General features: G+C 42.1%; 1 long non-coding RNA gene across 2 annotated transcripts in view; it reads right to left on the bottom strand.

Annotated features, from left to right (window-relative positions):
- Positions 1–14151, bottom strand: part of LOC136007649 (uncharacterized) — a 103769-nt gene that overhangs the window by 22847 nt on the left and 66771 nt on the right. Inside the window, exon 3 of one of the 2 annotated variants that reach the window (XR_010609787.1) lies at positions 8529–8848. The exons of the other annotated variant lie outside the window; for it this stretch is intronic. This is a non-coding gene — a long non-coding RNA (uncharacterized LOC136007649). Of the gene's footprint in view, positions 1–8528; positions 8849–14151 lie in introns of those variants that run through there. 2 annotated transcript variants of the gene reach the window in all.

The following is a 14151-nucleotide window of genomic DNA, read 5'->3' as shown; positions in this document are numbered from 1 at the left end:
ACCTGTATAATGTGTTGTTTGCATTTAGTTCTCTTACTGTTAATGCTAGCGTGGGACATAATTCATTTTCTCAAAGTATATGGAATTACATGGCTATAAAGAGAAAATAAATAAAAGAGGTGTAAGGATTGAGTGTGAAAGTTTGTTTTCACAGTGAAACTAATATAAAACTAGCCTTGTTCCGCTGTCTTCAATTCATATTCAGGCACAATTCCCTCTTTAAATAAACCCACCCCAGCAGAAAGCCTTTATCTCAAACTGTGAGTACTTCAAGTTGGGACTGTGACATTTGTACAGTGCCAGAATAACATAACTGCTGTTTTCACACACTAGCACAGTAGGGATGTATCCTATGAGTAAAAATAGCTAAATAGAAAGAAGAAAAAACTGCATATGGATGAGAGGGAAAAATAGAAGAGGTAATGAGCATAGGAGTCAGGCAACTAACAAGAAGGTTGAAGGCTCTTCAGGGATAGGAATGGTAAATGGCACCTTACCATTTGTCTGTAATATCTGTGTGTAATATGAAGGCCAGTGCAATATCTCTTCAGGGACCTGAGGGTGTTACAGTAATGCAAATAAGAATGGCTTCTAGTTAGAGGCTCTAACCATTAATGATGATTCGTTTTCTGGGTAAATAAACCTCTAACAATGGCTGTGATGTTAAAATAGCTGTGCTGCAAGATTACAAAACCAAAAATGAAATAGTTTTATCAGCAGCAGGAAAGGTTTTTTTCAGATGCATATAGTGGAGTCGGATTGTAAAATACAGGTTGATTCTTCTTGAAAGGCAGCATATTGCATTATAAAATATCTGAGCCATGGCCAAAATAAGACACAATAAATGCCATAATAGAGCAGTTAGTTGCTACTAGAAATAGTATTTCTCTTAGGCTTTTTCTTCACCAGTCCAGAGCAGACAAGGCTATTTATCAGTGTGGTGATGCTAAACACTGAACTCTTACGGACCATAAGTAAGGCATTCTGCCCTGCATTGTCACCAGGAGGCTCCTGCAGTCACTGTCTGAGGGAAAAGGAGCAGTTTCAGAGAGACAGTCGCCAAGGACAAAGAGGTTAATCTGGCATTTGCTTGTCAGGTGATGAAGATGCATTAAAACAACCGCTCAAATGCTGCAGATTAAAGAAAGTTGATCTAATGAGGACTAATTGTAAATACTGCAGTAGGAAGAGAATATGCTACGTTATGAAAGAGACGAAGATGCAGCAATCGGAAATGAATCCAGTCTTCTGGCTCTCCAGGGGACTACCAGCTACTGCTTTGCATTGTTTCTGTTCAGGCATCTGTTAAATGGGTATAATTATTTTTACATACTTCACAGTAATGCTTAATTACTTACTGAAAAGGTGACCACAGATTGTAAGGTACATTGTGCTAGAAAAGCACATCCTATACCGGAAAACTTAGTCTATGGCTCTCCGGAGCTCTGTGCTATCCAGGACTTGCATTTCATCTACAGAAAGCTGTATTGTTATGAGCAGTACCTGGAAGATGGAAAGCATATGGGTGTTTCAATAAAATGAAGATTTCTGCTTGATACATGAGAGTTGTAGCTCTAGTGTGCTCTTTCAGCTGCAGGCTAGTTCTTCTGCCTGGGATATTTCGCAATGAAGCACTGCGGCGACTCACCAAGAGGTGACGTGCAGTGGCCCTTTGTACGAGATCCAGTTTGGACGAGAAGCCTGTCTTAAAGAGAAGGTGGACCTTGGGAAACATCCACTTGCATTTTCAGAAGAAACATCTGGAGTAGTGGAAGGATGCTTTTGTTCCTTCAAGGAAAAAAAGCGAAATTTCCCACCCGGACCACACACAGACCATAAAAAGAAGGAGTCTTTGTGTGTGCATGCTACACATTAAATTTATAAACATAAATCACAGAATCAGAGAATGGCTTGGGTTAGAAAAGACCTCAAATATCATCCACTTCCAACCCCCTGCCACGGGCAGGGACACCTTGCACTAGAGCAGGTTGCTCCAAGCCCCGTCCAACCTGGCCTTGAACACTGCCAGGGATGGGGCAGCCACAGCTTCTCTGTCCAGTGGCTCACCACCTTCATAGTAAAATCTTCTTTCTTGTATTCAGTCTAAATCTCCCCTCTGCCAGTTTAAAGCCATTCCCCTCTGTCCTGTCACTACATGCCTTTGTCAGAAATCCCCTCTCCAGGTTTCTTGTAGCCCCTTTAGGCACTGGAGCTGCTCTAAGGTCTCCCCTTAAGGAGCCTTCTCTTCTCCAGGCTGACCCAGCCCAGCTCTCTCAGCCTGGCTCCAGAGCAGAGCTGCTCTACCCCTTGCAGCATCTCCGTGGCCTCCTCTGGACTGACTCCAGCAGCTCAATGTCCCTCTTGTGCTGTTGCCCCAGAGCTGGACACAGGACTGCAGGGGGAGTCTCACCAGAGCAGAGCAGGTGGGGACAATCCCCTCCCTCAACCTGCTGGACATGATCCTTTTGATGCAGCCCAGCACGCAGCGGGGTTCTGGGCTCAAGCACACACTGGAGCCAGCTCATGTTGAATTTCTCATCAACCAACACCCCAACATCCTTCTCCTCAGGGCTGCTCTCAATCAATCCAGTCTCTGCTCAGCCTGTAGTTGTGCTTTAGACTACACTGACCCAGGTACAGGACCTTGCAAATGTATGTTTGTATATACATATATAAATATGGACAGTTTTGACAAAGGAAGTAGTTCAGACAGTCATTATGTTAGACACAACAATGAGTAATACAACACATAAGGAGTAACTGTGTCAGACAGCAACTATGGCAGACAGCAGATTGCTGCTGCTGAACTCCAGTCTGACAGACTTGCAACTTAGAGTGATGTCTTTGAATTATCTCATTCTGCAAGCTCCAGCAGGAGCCATTTCTAGAAACAATCCTTAGCTCAGGAAGTAAGAGGTCAGTTATCAATTGTGTAGGAAAAGTCTGATCAGTCCAACTTGGGAAGTAATTAAGGCTTTTTCCTCCTCTGGTACACCAGGAGCACAATAAAAACTGAAATTTGGGTTCAGTACAGATCAGTTCATGGTAGCTAAGCTGTGGTAACTGCTGGTAGCACTTAGTTTACCTTGACTGAGGCAATGAAGCAGTCCGAGAGGTGTAATTTCCATAGATGGAGTAGGCTAAATGTACCCCCACAGACTTACCTCAGCTGATGGATAACAACTAATCAGTTGACTTACATTGTCTCTGTTACAAGAGTTTTACAGCGATGTGATTTAACATATGGCAAACACACAGGAATGCATTTGCCATGTTTTCAGCTGTATTAAGGTTCTATTTTCTCACTGTGCCAGCTTGAGACACGCAACTGAGGAGCATACCTTTTCCTGAATTCCACTTGTTGACAATACTACCACTTAAGTCTTAAGTTTTATATGCCCCCAAAATGATGTGATGTTCACACTTCTCAAGTGCCTATGAATCCTACTGATTTTAAACAAACTTCAAGTGAGTCAGTCTACTTGGCCAGTGCTTGGTTAGTCCTTTAAATGTCTAACTGCAGACAACCAGATTGGGCTGTTTGGCCTAAATAGCTTAAGACACCCTAAGAAGAGCAGTTAAAACTCCAAAGTAGATAGCTAAACTGCAGCAAGCACTAGAACAAACCAACCATATGCGCAAGGCACTTCACTGGGGAAAGAGAGAGGCTCTGTTGTGCAGGCTGGGGCCATGATCCAACACAGCACACCTGAAGTGTTTCAACGTACCAAAGCTTAATCAAGGGATCCCAATACAGCCTAAGCCTGTTAGCTCCAGGCAAGCATGAAGTGTGAAGCTAGTGCTGCAGAAAGAAGCAATTGCTGTTTTGCAATGCATAAACAGTAGCATTACCAAGTAAGGAATCGAGGGAGTAATCACAGCACTATTTTATAGCAACTCTGCGAGGCCAGGTCTGCAGCTGTGTGCACCACTCTGGTGCTGCTGTTACCTTCATTTCTGCTACGCCAAGATTTATTTTGTAAGTCAAGTTGGCACTGGTGGAAAAGCACTGGCTTCAATCCAAAACATGAAATAAATCAGAGAGAATCCAAAGGGGGCAACTAAAGCGATAAAAGACTGAAGAAATATGTACAGTGCAGGCTGCCAGGAGAAGTGTGTGTTGCATAGAAACAACAAGCCAATTTGATAACATGTACCTGGAAAAGATTAACTGTGAGGGCAGATTATTCTTAGCAGTGAACATGGGCATGAGAAAAACTTGAGTTTCTGAACATCTGAAACAGCAAATGCTTGTTTTATATGGATTCATGGATAGCTCCAATGTGGACTCACGGTCAGTATGAAAACACACACTTAACTAATTTCTCCTACGTGATCCCCTAATCTCTCACAAAGGTTGCAAGGACGAAGATTTGCAGCTGAAATTGCAAATAGTTTTTACAGTATCAGGGGTGAACTGGAAGATGACAGGAAACCTGCCCCCTAAACACCAGGTTAACAATGAAAGTATCTCACTAAACATCACAAAGCTTTTTTCAGAAATAAAACCAGTTCTATATAAACTAACTAAAATATGTCAGGACAGGAAATGGATAGTGGATTCTGGCGTCTCCTTAGTCCATCCTTGTATTATTATAAGAGGATCACCCATGAAACAAAGTTAAGTGTTCTTGTCAACTCTGTTTACTTCTAACTCTGTATCCCTGACCCTTGACAATTTTTGAGGAGGGCAAATTTTAAGGGCTGACAGATTGAAGCTGCAAGACCTGAACTGTTCGCAGCATCTAACATTGAAAGGAAAGTCCAGAAGATAAAGTCATACTGCCTGAAGTTTGAAAAACACACTGGTGACTTAAAGCATGGGGTCTTAATGTGAGCATCAAAGCAGGTTTTCTACCAGCCCCAATGAGGCATCATGGCAGAAATGCTGCAGTTTCTCTATGATCAAGAGCAGGGATTTGTAAAGCTTCGCAAGAAAGAACTATTACCCCACAACATTTCATGTAGGCTCTTATGCACTTTCCTTATCAAGCTTTTCATTACAGATGCAACGAATCCAATGCAAATGATAGACCACTATTTAATAACCACCGGCTGTATTGCTTGTGATGAAATAATTTTACTTCGTTACATTCAGCTCTCATTTGGGAATATGGAGGCATGGAAAAAGCAGCAGAGAGATTCATAACTAACATAAATCATCAACAAAACATTTTTGTTTGAATACAAAGTATACAAAACATTAAACACTGGATGGTAAAGAGTAATTAGGGATTCTTTGATAAACTGAAAAGATTTTTCTTTTTAAATTGAAAGCAGCTGGGAAAGTAATTGCAAAACCATAACAAGGTTCTGATTTAGCTACGTGTGGTTGGGGCCTTCTTATTTTATCTGGCTATGAGCCACTTTGTTAAATTCAAAGAAAGTCTTTGGAGACCGCAGGAGTATCAGAGAGAAAAACATATGGCCAACAGTGAATTAGATGAAGCCAAAAGAGTGATGGTTTTATCCTGACAAATGGGAAATGATGCAAATCTAGGGTCTTGCAAGGACATCTTTATTTTTTTCCAATCAGTCTTCAGTTACTGTCTTCTTTTGACAGTACTGCAGTAGCTGTGATATGCTAATATATGATGAAGTCAAGGCTAGCTAGAGGATGTTAGAGATTTGGACAAATAGCGGAAGACAGAGACAGACTTTCAGGCACAAAGCACCTTTCTCTAGGTCTGAAATAGAAGCAGCAAACTTCACCATCAAATTCAAACTGAAAACAGCTCCGCTGAGTTTTACTCAGATTACATCTTTCAGATTAGGACACTATGGAGCAGAGAAAGGCAGGCAAAAAGATAGTCTCTGTGGGACAGAAGCAAAAAGGTAGCTTTTTGTGGAATACAGATGAGGCCTCAGAAGTAGGAAAAAAAACCACGATAAAATGCCATAAACCCAGTATCACTAATGAATCCATGTTTTTAATGCCTAATAGAGTCGGGAGTTTTGATTTGTGCTTATCTTTAGGAGGTATTTTGCATTACATGTTTTCGAACATTTATTATAGCAAATGAAAAAAAGATGGGCAATAAAGGAGATATATTCTGAATCTGACAACAGTTCATTTCTCTAGAAAATCCCCCTGTGTTCACCTCCCCTGTGTTCACCTCTGTAATGTTGTTTCCAGTTAAGCGCTTATAGAGGCAAACGAAGGACATGCTCCAGGTATCTGGACAGTTGTGGTACCTGTAAAAACAAGCAGGTTGCAGCCAGGCATCCCTTACCACGTTTAAGAAATGGCTCCAACTCCTACTAAAGATGTTGAAGCAGCTACTTTTCCCACACTGCTGTGCAGCTAAACCACAAGAAGCCAAGAAGAGAACTTAGGAATCAGTTTCAGACCATGCATCTAATTATTAACCAATGCTGCCTTCTTTTGTGCCTGTAAGCGGTTAATTTCACCCAAGCCACATATTTTGAAGGAAGATTCCAATGGGATTTATTATAAACAGTCCTAATAAATAGGGATTAGAGTTCACTAATCCAGTTTTTAAAGAACTTTACAGGAAGGCATTTAGGGTAGTAACTCTTAGCATTAAGGTAACCAGTTTACCCCCTCCATCCTGCTGAAATTATAGCTGTCTGTGACCATAAATTAAAAGAGGAGAAGAAGAGTTAGTTAAATTGATTAAGTGGATAACTTCCTTCTCATAATGATAAATGCAAATTATTATTTAATTGACAGTCACCTGAGGACAATATACTTACAACAGGTGTCATGGAAAAAACTAAGCATAAACCCAAGGTGTTTGATTTAGCGTCCAAGAGAAGATGATTGAATAGCTGCAAAGCTGACACTGAGAGCTATAGATTTATCTGAGAGATTTGGTATTTTTTGATCAAACGAAGATTCAAAGCCCCCAAACTCTGCTGTATTTATGGAATTATTACACAAAAGGATTTACTGCTTTGGAAGTGGAGATCAATAACAGTTTGTGAAAAACCCAAGTAAGAAGCATCTTGAACTAAGACAAGCATTCAATATAGAGTTCAACATTATAGACTTTAAATTGTCCAGTATAAAAAGAGGGACTGACGTTTGACCTTCCCTAGTTCCTGTGTGAGAAGAAGGGGAAAAAAGGTGTATTTACAGCAAAAAAAAAAAAAAAAGATGAAAAAAGGCCCTAGAATTGAACTGCGAGATTAGGCACACAAGTTAAAGGTGATTGATGAGCATTTGCAAGCAGGCCTTGGCAAGGCAACCCAAAGCCTGATGCTCCATTATAAGTAAGTTCGACTGCATTTGTCTCATTTCAGCGAGGCCAGGATTTCACCCACACAGCCTTTGGTGTAACTTTTTCAAGTTTAACGGGGTATCACCAAGCTGCTCCCTCAGCCTTAAGAGTTGTTCTTTGTTAGTTCTTTGAAGTTAGTTCTTCGAAGAGCCTCCACATCTGAAAGCAAATTATAAAGCTAAAACTCAAAGAAAATCTCTGGGTCATGACAATTCAGCTGTATTGGGGTGGATGGGCAAGGAGCTTGGTACAGGAATGAGGCTCAAGGACAGTGTGATTTACACCCAACACCCGTCCAGTGGGAAGTCATGATCAGGAAACCTTTGGGAACGGACCCTCTGCGTTCTCCAAATCGCATCTCTCTCCATCAGGAGCACAGAACGATATTCTGGAGTCACAGTTCACCAGCATTTCCTCCTTCCTTGTCTTTTTGTGGGAGGAAAAGAACTACTCTCAGAAAAGCACAGGATGTTACTGCACAACCCCAACAAGGGAATGGGGGACAAATAAAAAAGGCAAAGCTCTCAGTTTTGCAGAGGTTACCGAGCTTCTCAGCCTTGCTGTGGACACTGTAATGTCACTGTGTTCCTTAACATGGGGCATAAAGTGACTGCAGAGAGGAGCTGGACCAGCTTGTGATTACGGCAGCAGGGGCTCTGGCAACAGGCGCTCAGTCTGACATCTCTTGCCTATTTCAAGTGTGGGCATGGACAAACCACTCAATCTTTGAGTTAACAAAGGGAGAAGGGCAGGAAGAGATGGAAGTTAGCTTTTAGGCACTTAGACCTGTGTGAAGGCTTTTCCTTTAATATATCTTTGATGTTTCTCCTCCACAACATAAGGCTCACATTGACTATTTCACTATCTTCGCTAATTTTAACCTATTAGCTACTGGAAGTAGGGCTGTAATTACTAACGAGAACAAACTAGAGGGGAGTTTTCAGAACACCTGAATGATTGAGGAATCTGAGGCTTACTGGACTTTAATGACATTTAAGAGATTCAAAAAAGCACTTTGGGAAAAATTTGTGTACAGTGCTTGATCCACTGAATTCTCATTCTTATAAAGAAGTCAAAGTACAATACGACTAAAGAAATACAAGATCAAAACTAAGTATTGAGTTATCTAAGGCAAAATCTGAACACGTTATAATATTTGCCTGCCTAAAGTTAAAACTGTTGTGTGTTTTCTCATTTACACTTTTTCTTCACTACAGCACAGAGACAAATCTCTAACGCAGTCTAAAACTGTCCTGCCACTCAGAATACTGAGTCTCAGGAAGTAAACTCTTCCTTTTTTAGATGTGTATTTTAGAGTTCTGTTTATACTCCTTTAGAGCAGCCATAAAGCAGTTACATGAATGCGAAGTTACCTTTCTCCTTTTATCTACAGTAAAGTTGCCTCTAAAATCACCATTAAATCACAGGAGATGTTGGAAAACTGACACACAAAGTGAAGGAAAAGAAGATTAAAACCCCAGTCATGAGAGAACAAAATCTCCCCGAATGAAATCTCAGTTTGGGGTGGTTTGTTGATGAGACCACTGTTCGGTGGGATGCTTCTCTGCCACTGAGAAGGTCACTGCTTCTCTCAGAGAGCAGGCCTGGAGGGAAAAGAGAAAGCAAGAAAAGGAGAATGCAGTGAAGGTATGAGCAGCACAGACAGTAAAACCAGTGCTAAGTTCTGCCACAGAAGTGTTTTAATAACACCAAAGTATATTGCTTCCTTTACTAATACTTCTACTAACATTTTTTTCTTCTTCTTGAAAAATAACACAAATCACTTATTTCCTAGTAGTCAAAATTACAAAGGTTAATGAAGCATCTCATTAATCTTTCATAACTGCAGCATGCCCCTGTAACCTTTGGATCCATAGCTTAACAACAGTATTCAGGGTGTAATTCAGAGAAGCACAGAATAAGATCAAAATCCTGGAAATAAAACCCCAGCATACCTCATAATACTGCTTGTAGAGCACCATGCCATTATTGGCTGGAAAGGTAGCTGGCTTTTAGGAAAATGCTATACCACTTGGTAGGCTGTATGGCTCAATGCTGAGAAGGCAAGTGCTGTATCTCTTCCCCTCCTGCTTTATTCACCCTTGTGGTTTTGACTCAGTATCAGCTAACACTTGGTTGTCAGCACCGTGAAGCAGAGAGGAGAAGGAAGAGGTGCAGAATAGCCAGGGCAGGCTGTCACACAAACTTCTGAACCAGCATCAGGTTGCCAACCTTAAACAAAACGGGAGTAAGTGCAGACCACTACAAAGAGACGGAGGGAACCAGGTGCCTTTTGGAGTGGGGCAAGTTCTCGCTCAGCAAGCTGGAGGCAGAACTCACTGAGAAGGCAGCACAGCCTGTTTTCTTCCATCCTGCAGAGGTCCCTTGGGAACTGGCCTAGCAGGACCGCTAGCTCCTGCCCCATATTGTGACAGCTAACAGGAAGACATACAGGCCAGCCAGGTACCCTGGGGAAGGAGAACTATAGCCGGTGGGGTTTGACTTGTTGATGGGCACCGTTACGCTGTCTAAGTGATATTCTGTCTGCTTTTCCTCCTTGGTTTTTTTGCCTTTAATCTATCTTGCTACTAGAACAAGACGGTTCATCCAGATCGCTTCAGTTGTCTGATAGGTGATACAGATCATGCTATCCCTCTTGAAAGATTAATCCAATCTATAATCTTATCATTCTACCTGCAGGCTTACCTATGCTTTCACTCTGAAGGGTGTAAAATTGGCTTGCCATCTCTGGCTGATAGAGCAGTACAAGCAAATAATAGCAAATCACTCCTTCTGTTTATTTGTATCACACTGTTGGCTGGAGATTATGACATCCATTGTTAGGTGCCATCCAAACGTAGCATGAGAAATAGCAGCTCTCCCTGCAGTTAGTCAAAAAAATGTGTGATCAGGGAAGGAGGATTTCACAGAGAAAGGCTGAAGCATTGAGAACCTCAGGGGGTGTTTAAAAATACAGTGCAGCACTGAGGAGAAACACTCAAGCCTGGAAGGTATCCTGCTTCTCAGTCAGGGGTTAAGTAGCCTAAATAGAGTACTGTGTGAATAACAGCACTCTTCTGGGTGCCTAACTAGGCTGGGAACTTTTCCACAGCATTGCTGGTAGGCATAGCTAAAGCCGGTTTCAAAAGGTCACAAAGGAATTTTGTAGCATACCCAGCACTTGAACCTAAGTCTCAGGCCTCTCCACTTTACTTGGCACAGACATCTTCTCTAGCTCTTTCCTCCCTCCTTCCCTCCCAAAACTCACATGTAGAAAGCAGTGAAGAATAGCAATTCCTATCTAGCAGATACCAGACCCTCCCTCAGAGACACATCTGGTACGAGATAGTTCTGGGTCTGTGCCTAGATGAAGACAAAGCAGCCAAGGCTGACTAACAGAACATAAACTGTAACTCCTAATATCATGCAAGCAACTCAGACAATGTAATGTGAATATTAAGACCTGATTCACATACAAATCAGAAACAAAAAACATCAGAAAGCAAAGCTCGATCTTAGGCTAAAAATAAAACTTCATGAATTAATATTTAAAATTTATAGGACTTCAGATAATAAGGTGACAGCCTTTATTATTAACTGCAGCTCTAGCTGCAGGAGAGAAGAAAATAAGACCTCCTGACTAGATATGAAATTACTTGCCTGTACATATACCTGTAACGTTTCATTTACGTTGATAGTAGAGTCTTTGGTATGGAGAGTGCTGGCATTTACCCAGAGGTGTAAATGGGGCTTGCAAGCTACTAGCTCAGGATGCTGTAATGATACCAACAGAACTTCCAACAGCAACTGCCCCTCAACCCACCCAACCAAAAGCCAACACCTCCACACCAAAATGCAAACAAGCCCCCCAAACCTAATCCATCCCGATGTTCCTCTAACAACATGTAAATCAGATGTCACCACTGATCCACTTCCAAGTCCAGTCTAATGACCTTGGATTCCTGGTATTAGCTTACCTGCTTGCTAAGATAGAATAGAACTCACCTGTACCACTATGGACATTTCTCATTCCTCATGTTCAAAACAAATTTCATACGGGATGCAGGCAAACAAAGACTGAGCAGTTGATTAGGGGCATGGAGGGCCCACAGAAGAAGACAATGACTAGAAGGAGCAAGACAAAGGCTGAGAGGGCTGCCATCCCTTTGAAGAAAGATATTAAGGATGAAGGCCAAAGGAGTAAAACAGATACTGAAGTGTAAAGAAAAAAGATGATCAAGAACACAAAACCATTCTTTCCAAGAAGATGACCTCACCATAAACAGTGTAGTAGCAAATGTTACTTGGTGCTCATTGTTAAGAAATGGTGAGGAAATCCTGCATGCTCTCTATCTCTCTGCAAAGTTCATACAGAGGGAACCAAAAGCTCTTCTTTCACCTCTGGCACCACCACAACCAAATGAATGTATATGTTATAGATGCCCTTATTTATATAGTATGAACATACAGGTGAATTTTGGCACCAACATACAAAATGACGAAAGCAGTACCTTCCTTACTGTCTCAGGATTCAAAGTACTAAATCCTAAAGGAAAAGAGACTTTCCAGGGATTTAGACAAGACCTGAACACCTTCCCACAAAGTTGGGTAGACAAATAACTTTCAGAAAGATTAAAGTCCCAAATGAGCTGTGCGGCAGGAGGGCTGGGCATGGGGGGCCCCGTTACCCCTGTGTCACTGTGCCACCATCTGGCAACACAGCAGTCACCGTTTCATTCCATTCCTCTCCATTCTATTCCATTCCATACACTACTTCTCCACTTCTATTCCATTCCATTCCCTATGCTCACCCTGAGCTGTATAACAGTGAGACTGTTATTTCCCTGCAATGCCAAGGGTTTTCAGCTCCAACACCACTTCCAAGGACACAAATCACACAGCTTACAAGTGCAAACAGGATTTTATTTTATGACTCCATTTGGTTTTGGTTTGGTTACTTCTATTTTTATCTTATTCCATTTCATATTATGTTACTTTATGTTAGTTTATATTACCCCATTTTATGTTAATTTAAGTTATGGGGTTTATGTTTGGTTTGGGATGGTTGCTTATTTTGCTCTTTTTCAGAGCTGACACTTACAGGCATCATCACAACACACATGTGCAGCCAGGAGCAGGCTGATGCATTCATTCTTCAGGTTAGCCTGAAAAAAACACCCCTTGCAGTCTGGGAAAGGAAAGCCACAGGCAGCAGCAGCAGGAAGACAGGCCAAGCAGTCCCTGCCTCCCAAAGAGTGAGAACGTGAAGTGTGAGAATTGGGACCGACCACACACAAATGTGCAACAATCACAGAATCACCATAGAATAGTTAGGGTTGTAAAAGCCCAAAGGGGAGCCCTGACAAGGGGCTGCGCTCAATGCTACAGACAACAAGCAGCAATCCCCAGCGGCTACCCTAGGAGCTGTGAAAGCTTCCTTCCTCCGGATGGGGGCACAAGGGTTCACCTGCATGGAGCAGCAGCCTTTGGGACACAATAGCCCAATGGAATACGTAGCCCTCAGGGGTAACAGGCAGTAACCTCTTTTATCAGGAAAAGCAGGATGTGACACCACATTCAGAAACAAAGCCCTTAATTTAGAGTTACATCATTATACACAGCCTCAAAAGAGAAAAAGCAGTAGAAAAAGACAGCAGTAAAATATAAATTGTATTCTGTGACTTTAACTCATACATTTTGTAGATTCATTATGAAACGTTCAAGTCATACATATCTAAGAGATAATAGCTCCTGGATTTTTTAAAAAGCACTTATTATTCCAGGTCTATAGGAAAATTCTTTCAATTCAGTCACTTTGCAACTAATGGAGCTAATTTGAATGTCCTAAAATCTTCCGCTATTTTAATTCAGTAAATTTATCATTCTGTTACATACTAAAGTATCTGAAAGTCTTTGTAAGTAAATGGCTTCCACAGATGTACAGCCTAAGCTGCACAGCCTACGGCTGATGAGAAGCTCAACATGAACTGGCTTCAGTGTGCGCTCACAGCCCAGAAACCAACCCTGTGCTGGGCTGCATCAAAAGGAGTGTGAGCAGCAGGTGAGAAGAGGGGATTTCTCCCCTTCTGCTGTGCTCTGGGAAGACCCCTCTGCAGTCCTGTGTTCAGCTTCGGGGCAACAGCTCAAGAGAGATGTGGAGCTGCAGGAGTGAGTCCAGAAGAGGCCACAGAGATGCTGTGAGGGCTGAAGCCAGGCTGAGAGAGCTGGGCTGGTTCAGCCTGGAGAAGAGAAGGCTCCTTAAGGGGAGACCTTAGAGCAGCTGCAGTGCCTAAAGGGGCTACAAGAAACCTGGAGAGGGGCTTTGGACAAGGGCCTGTAGGGACAGGATGAGGGGAATGGCTTTAACCTGACAGAGGGGAGATAGAGGTTAGACACAAGGAAGAAATTCTTGACTATGAGGGTGCTGAGGTGCTGGCACATGGATCCCAGAGAAGCTGTGGCTGCCCCATTCCTGGCAGCATTCAAGGCCAGGTTGGACACAGGGGCTTGGAGCAAGCTGGACTGTGGCAGGGGTGTTGGAACTGGATGAGCTTAAAAGTCCCTTCCAACCCAAACCATTCTATGATTCTAGGTATTTAGGATAACTAAACACTACCAAAATGTAGTCAATTTTTTCCTCATGCATATTGTTATGTAGATACTTTAAAACTTGTCAAGGTCTATAACTGGTTCCGAAAGCTGGAAGTGCTGGGTTTGGGTTGCTTTTTTACACCAGCTTTGTAATTTTTCTGGTTTCAAGAAAATATACGCATGTAGTTTGTTTTGTTCATATAACGTAATTAATACACTGTAGTTCTGCAAACTGAATAACGCACCTGAGCTGAATAAATTACTCTAGCATAAATCAAGAACATGTCCCGCTTCCCTTTTATCAGGAAGCTTTTGA

Source organism: Lathamus discolor, chromosome 2 (genome assembly GCF_037157495.1).
Source record: "Lathamus discolor isolate bLatDis1 chromosome 2, bLatDis1.hap1, whole genome shotgun sequence".
Lineage (NCBI taxonomy): Eukaryota > Metazoa > Chordata > Aves > Psittaciformes > Psittacidae > Lathamus > Lathamus discolor.
Note: the sequence above shows the minus strand (reverse complement) of the source record. Positions and strands in the feature narration are given on the sequence as shown.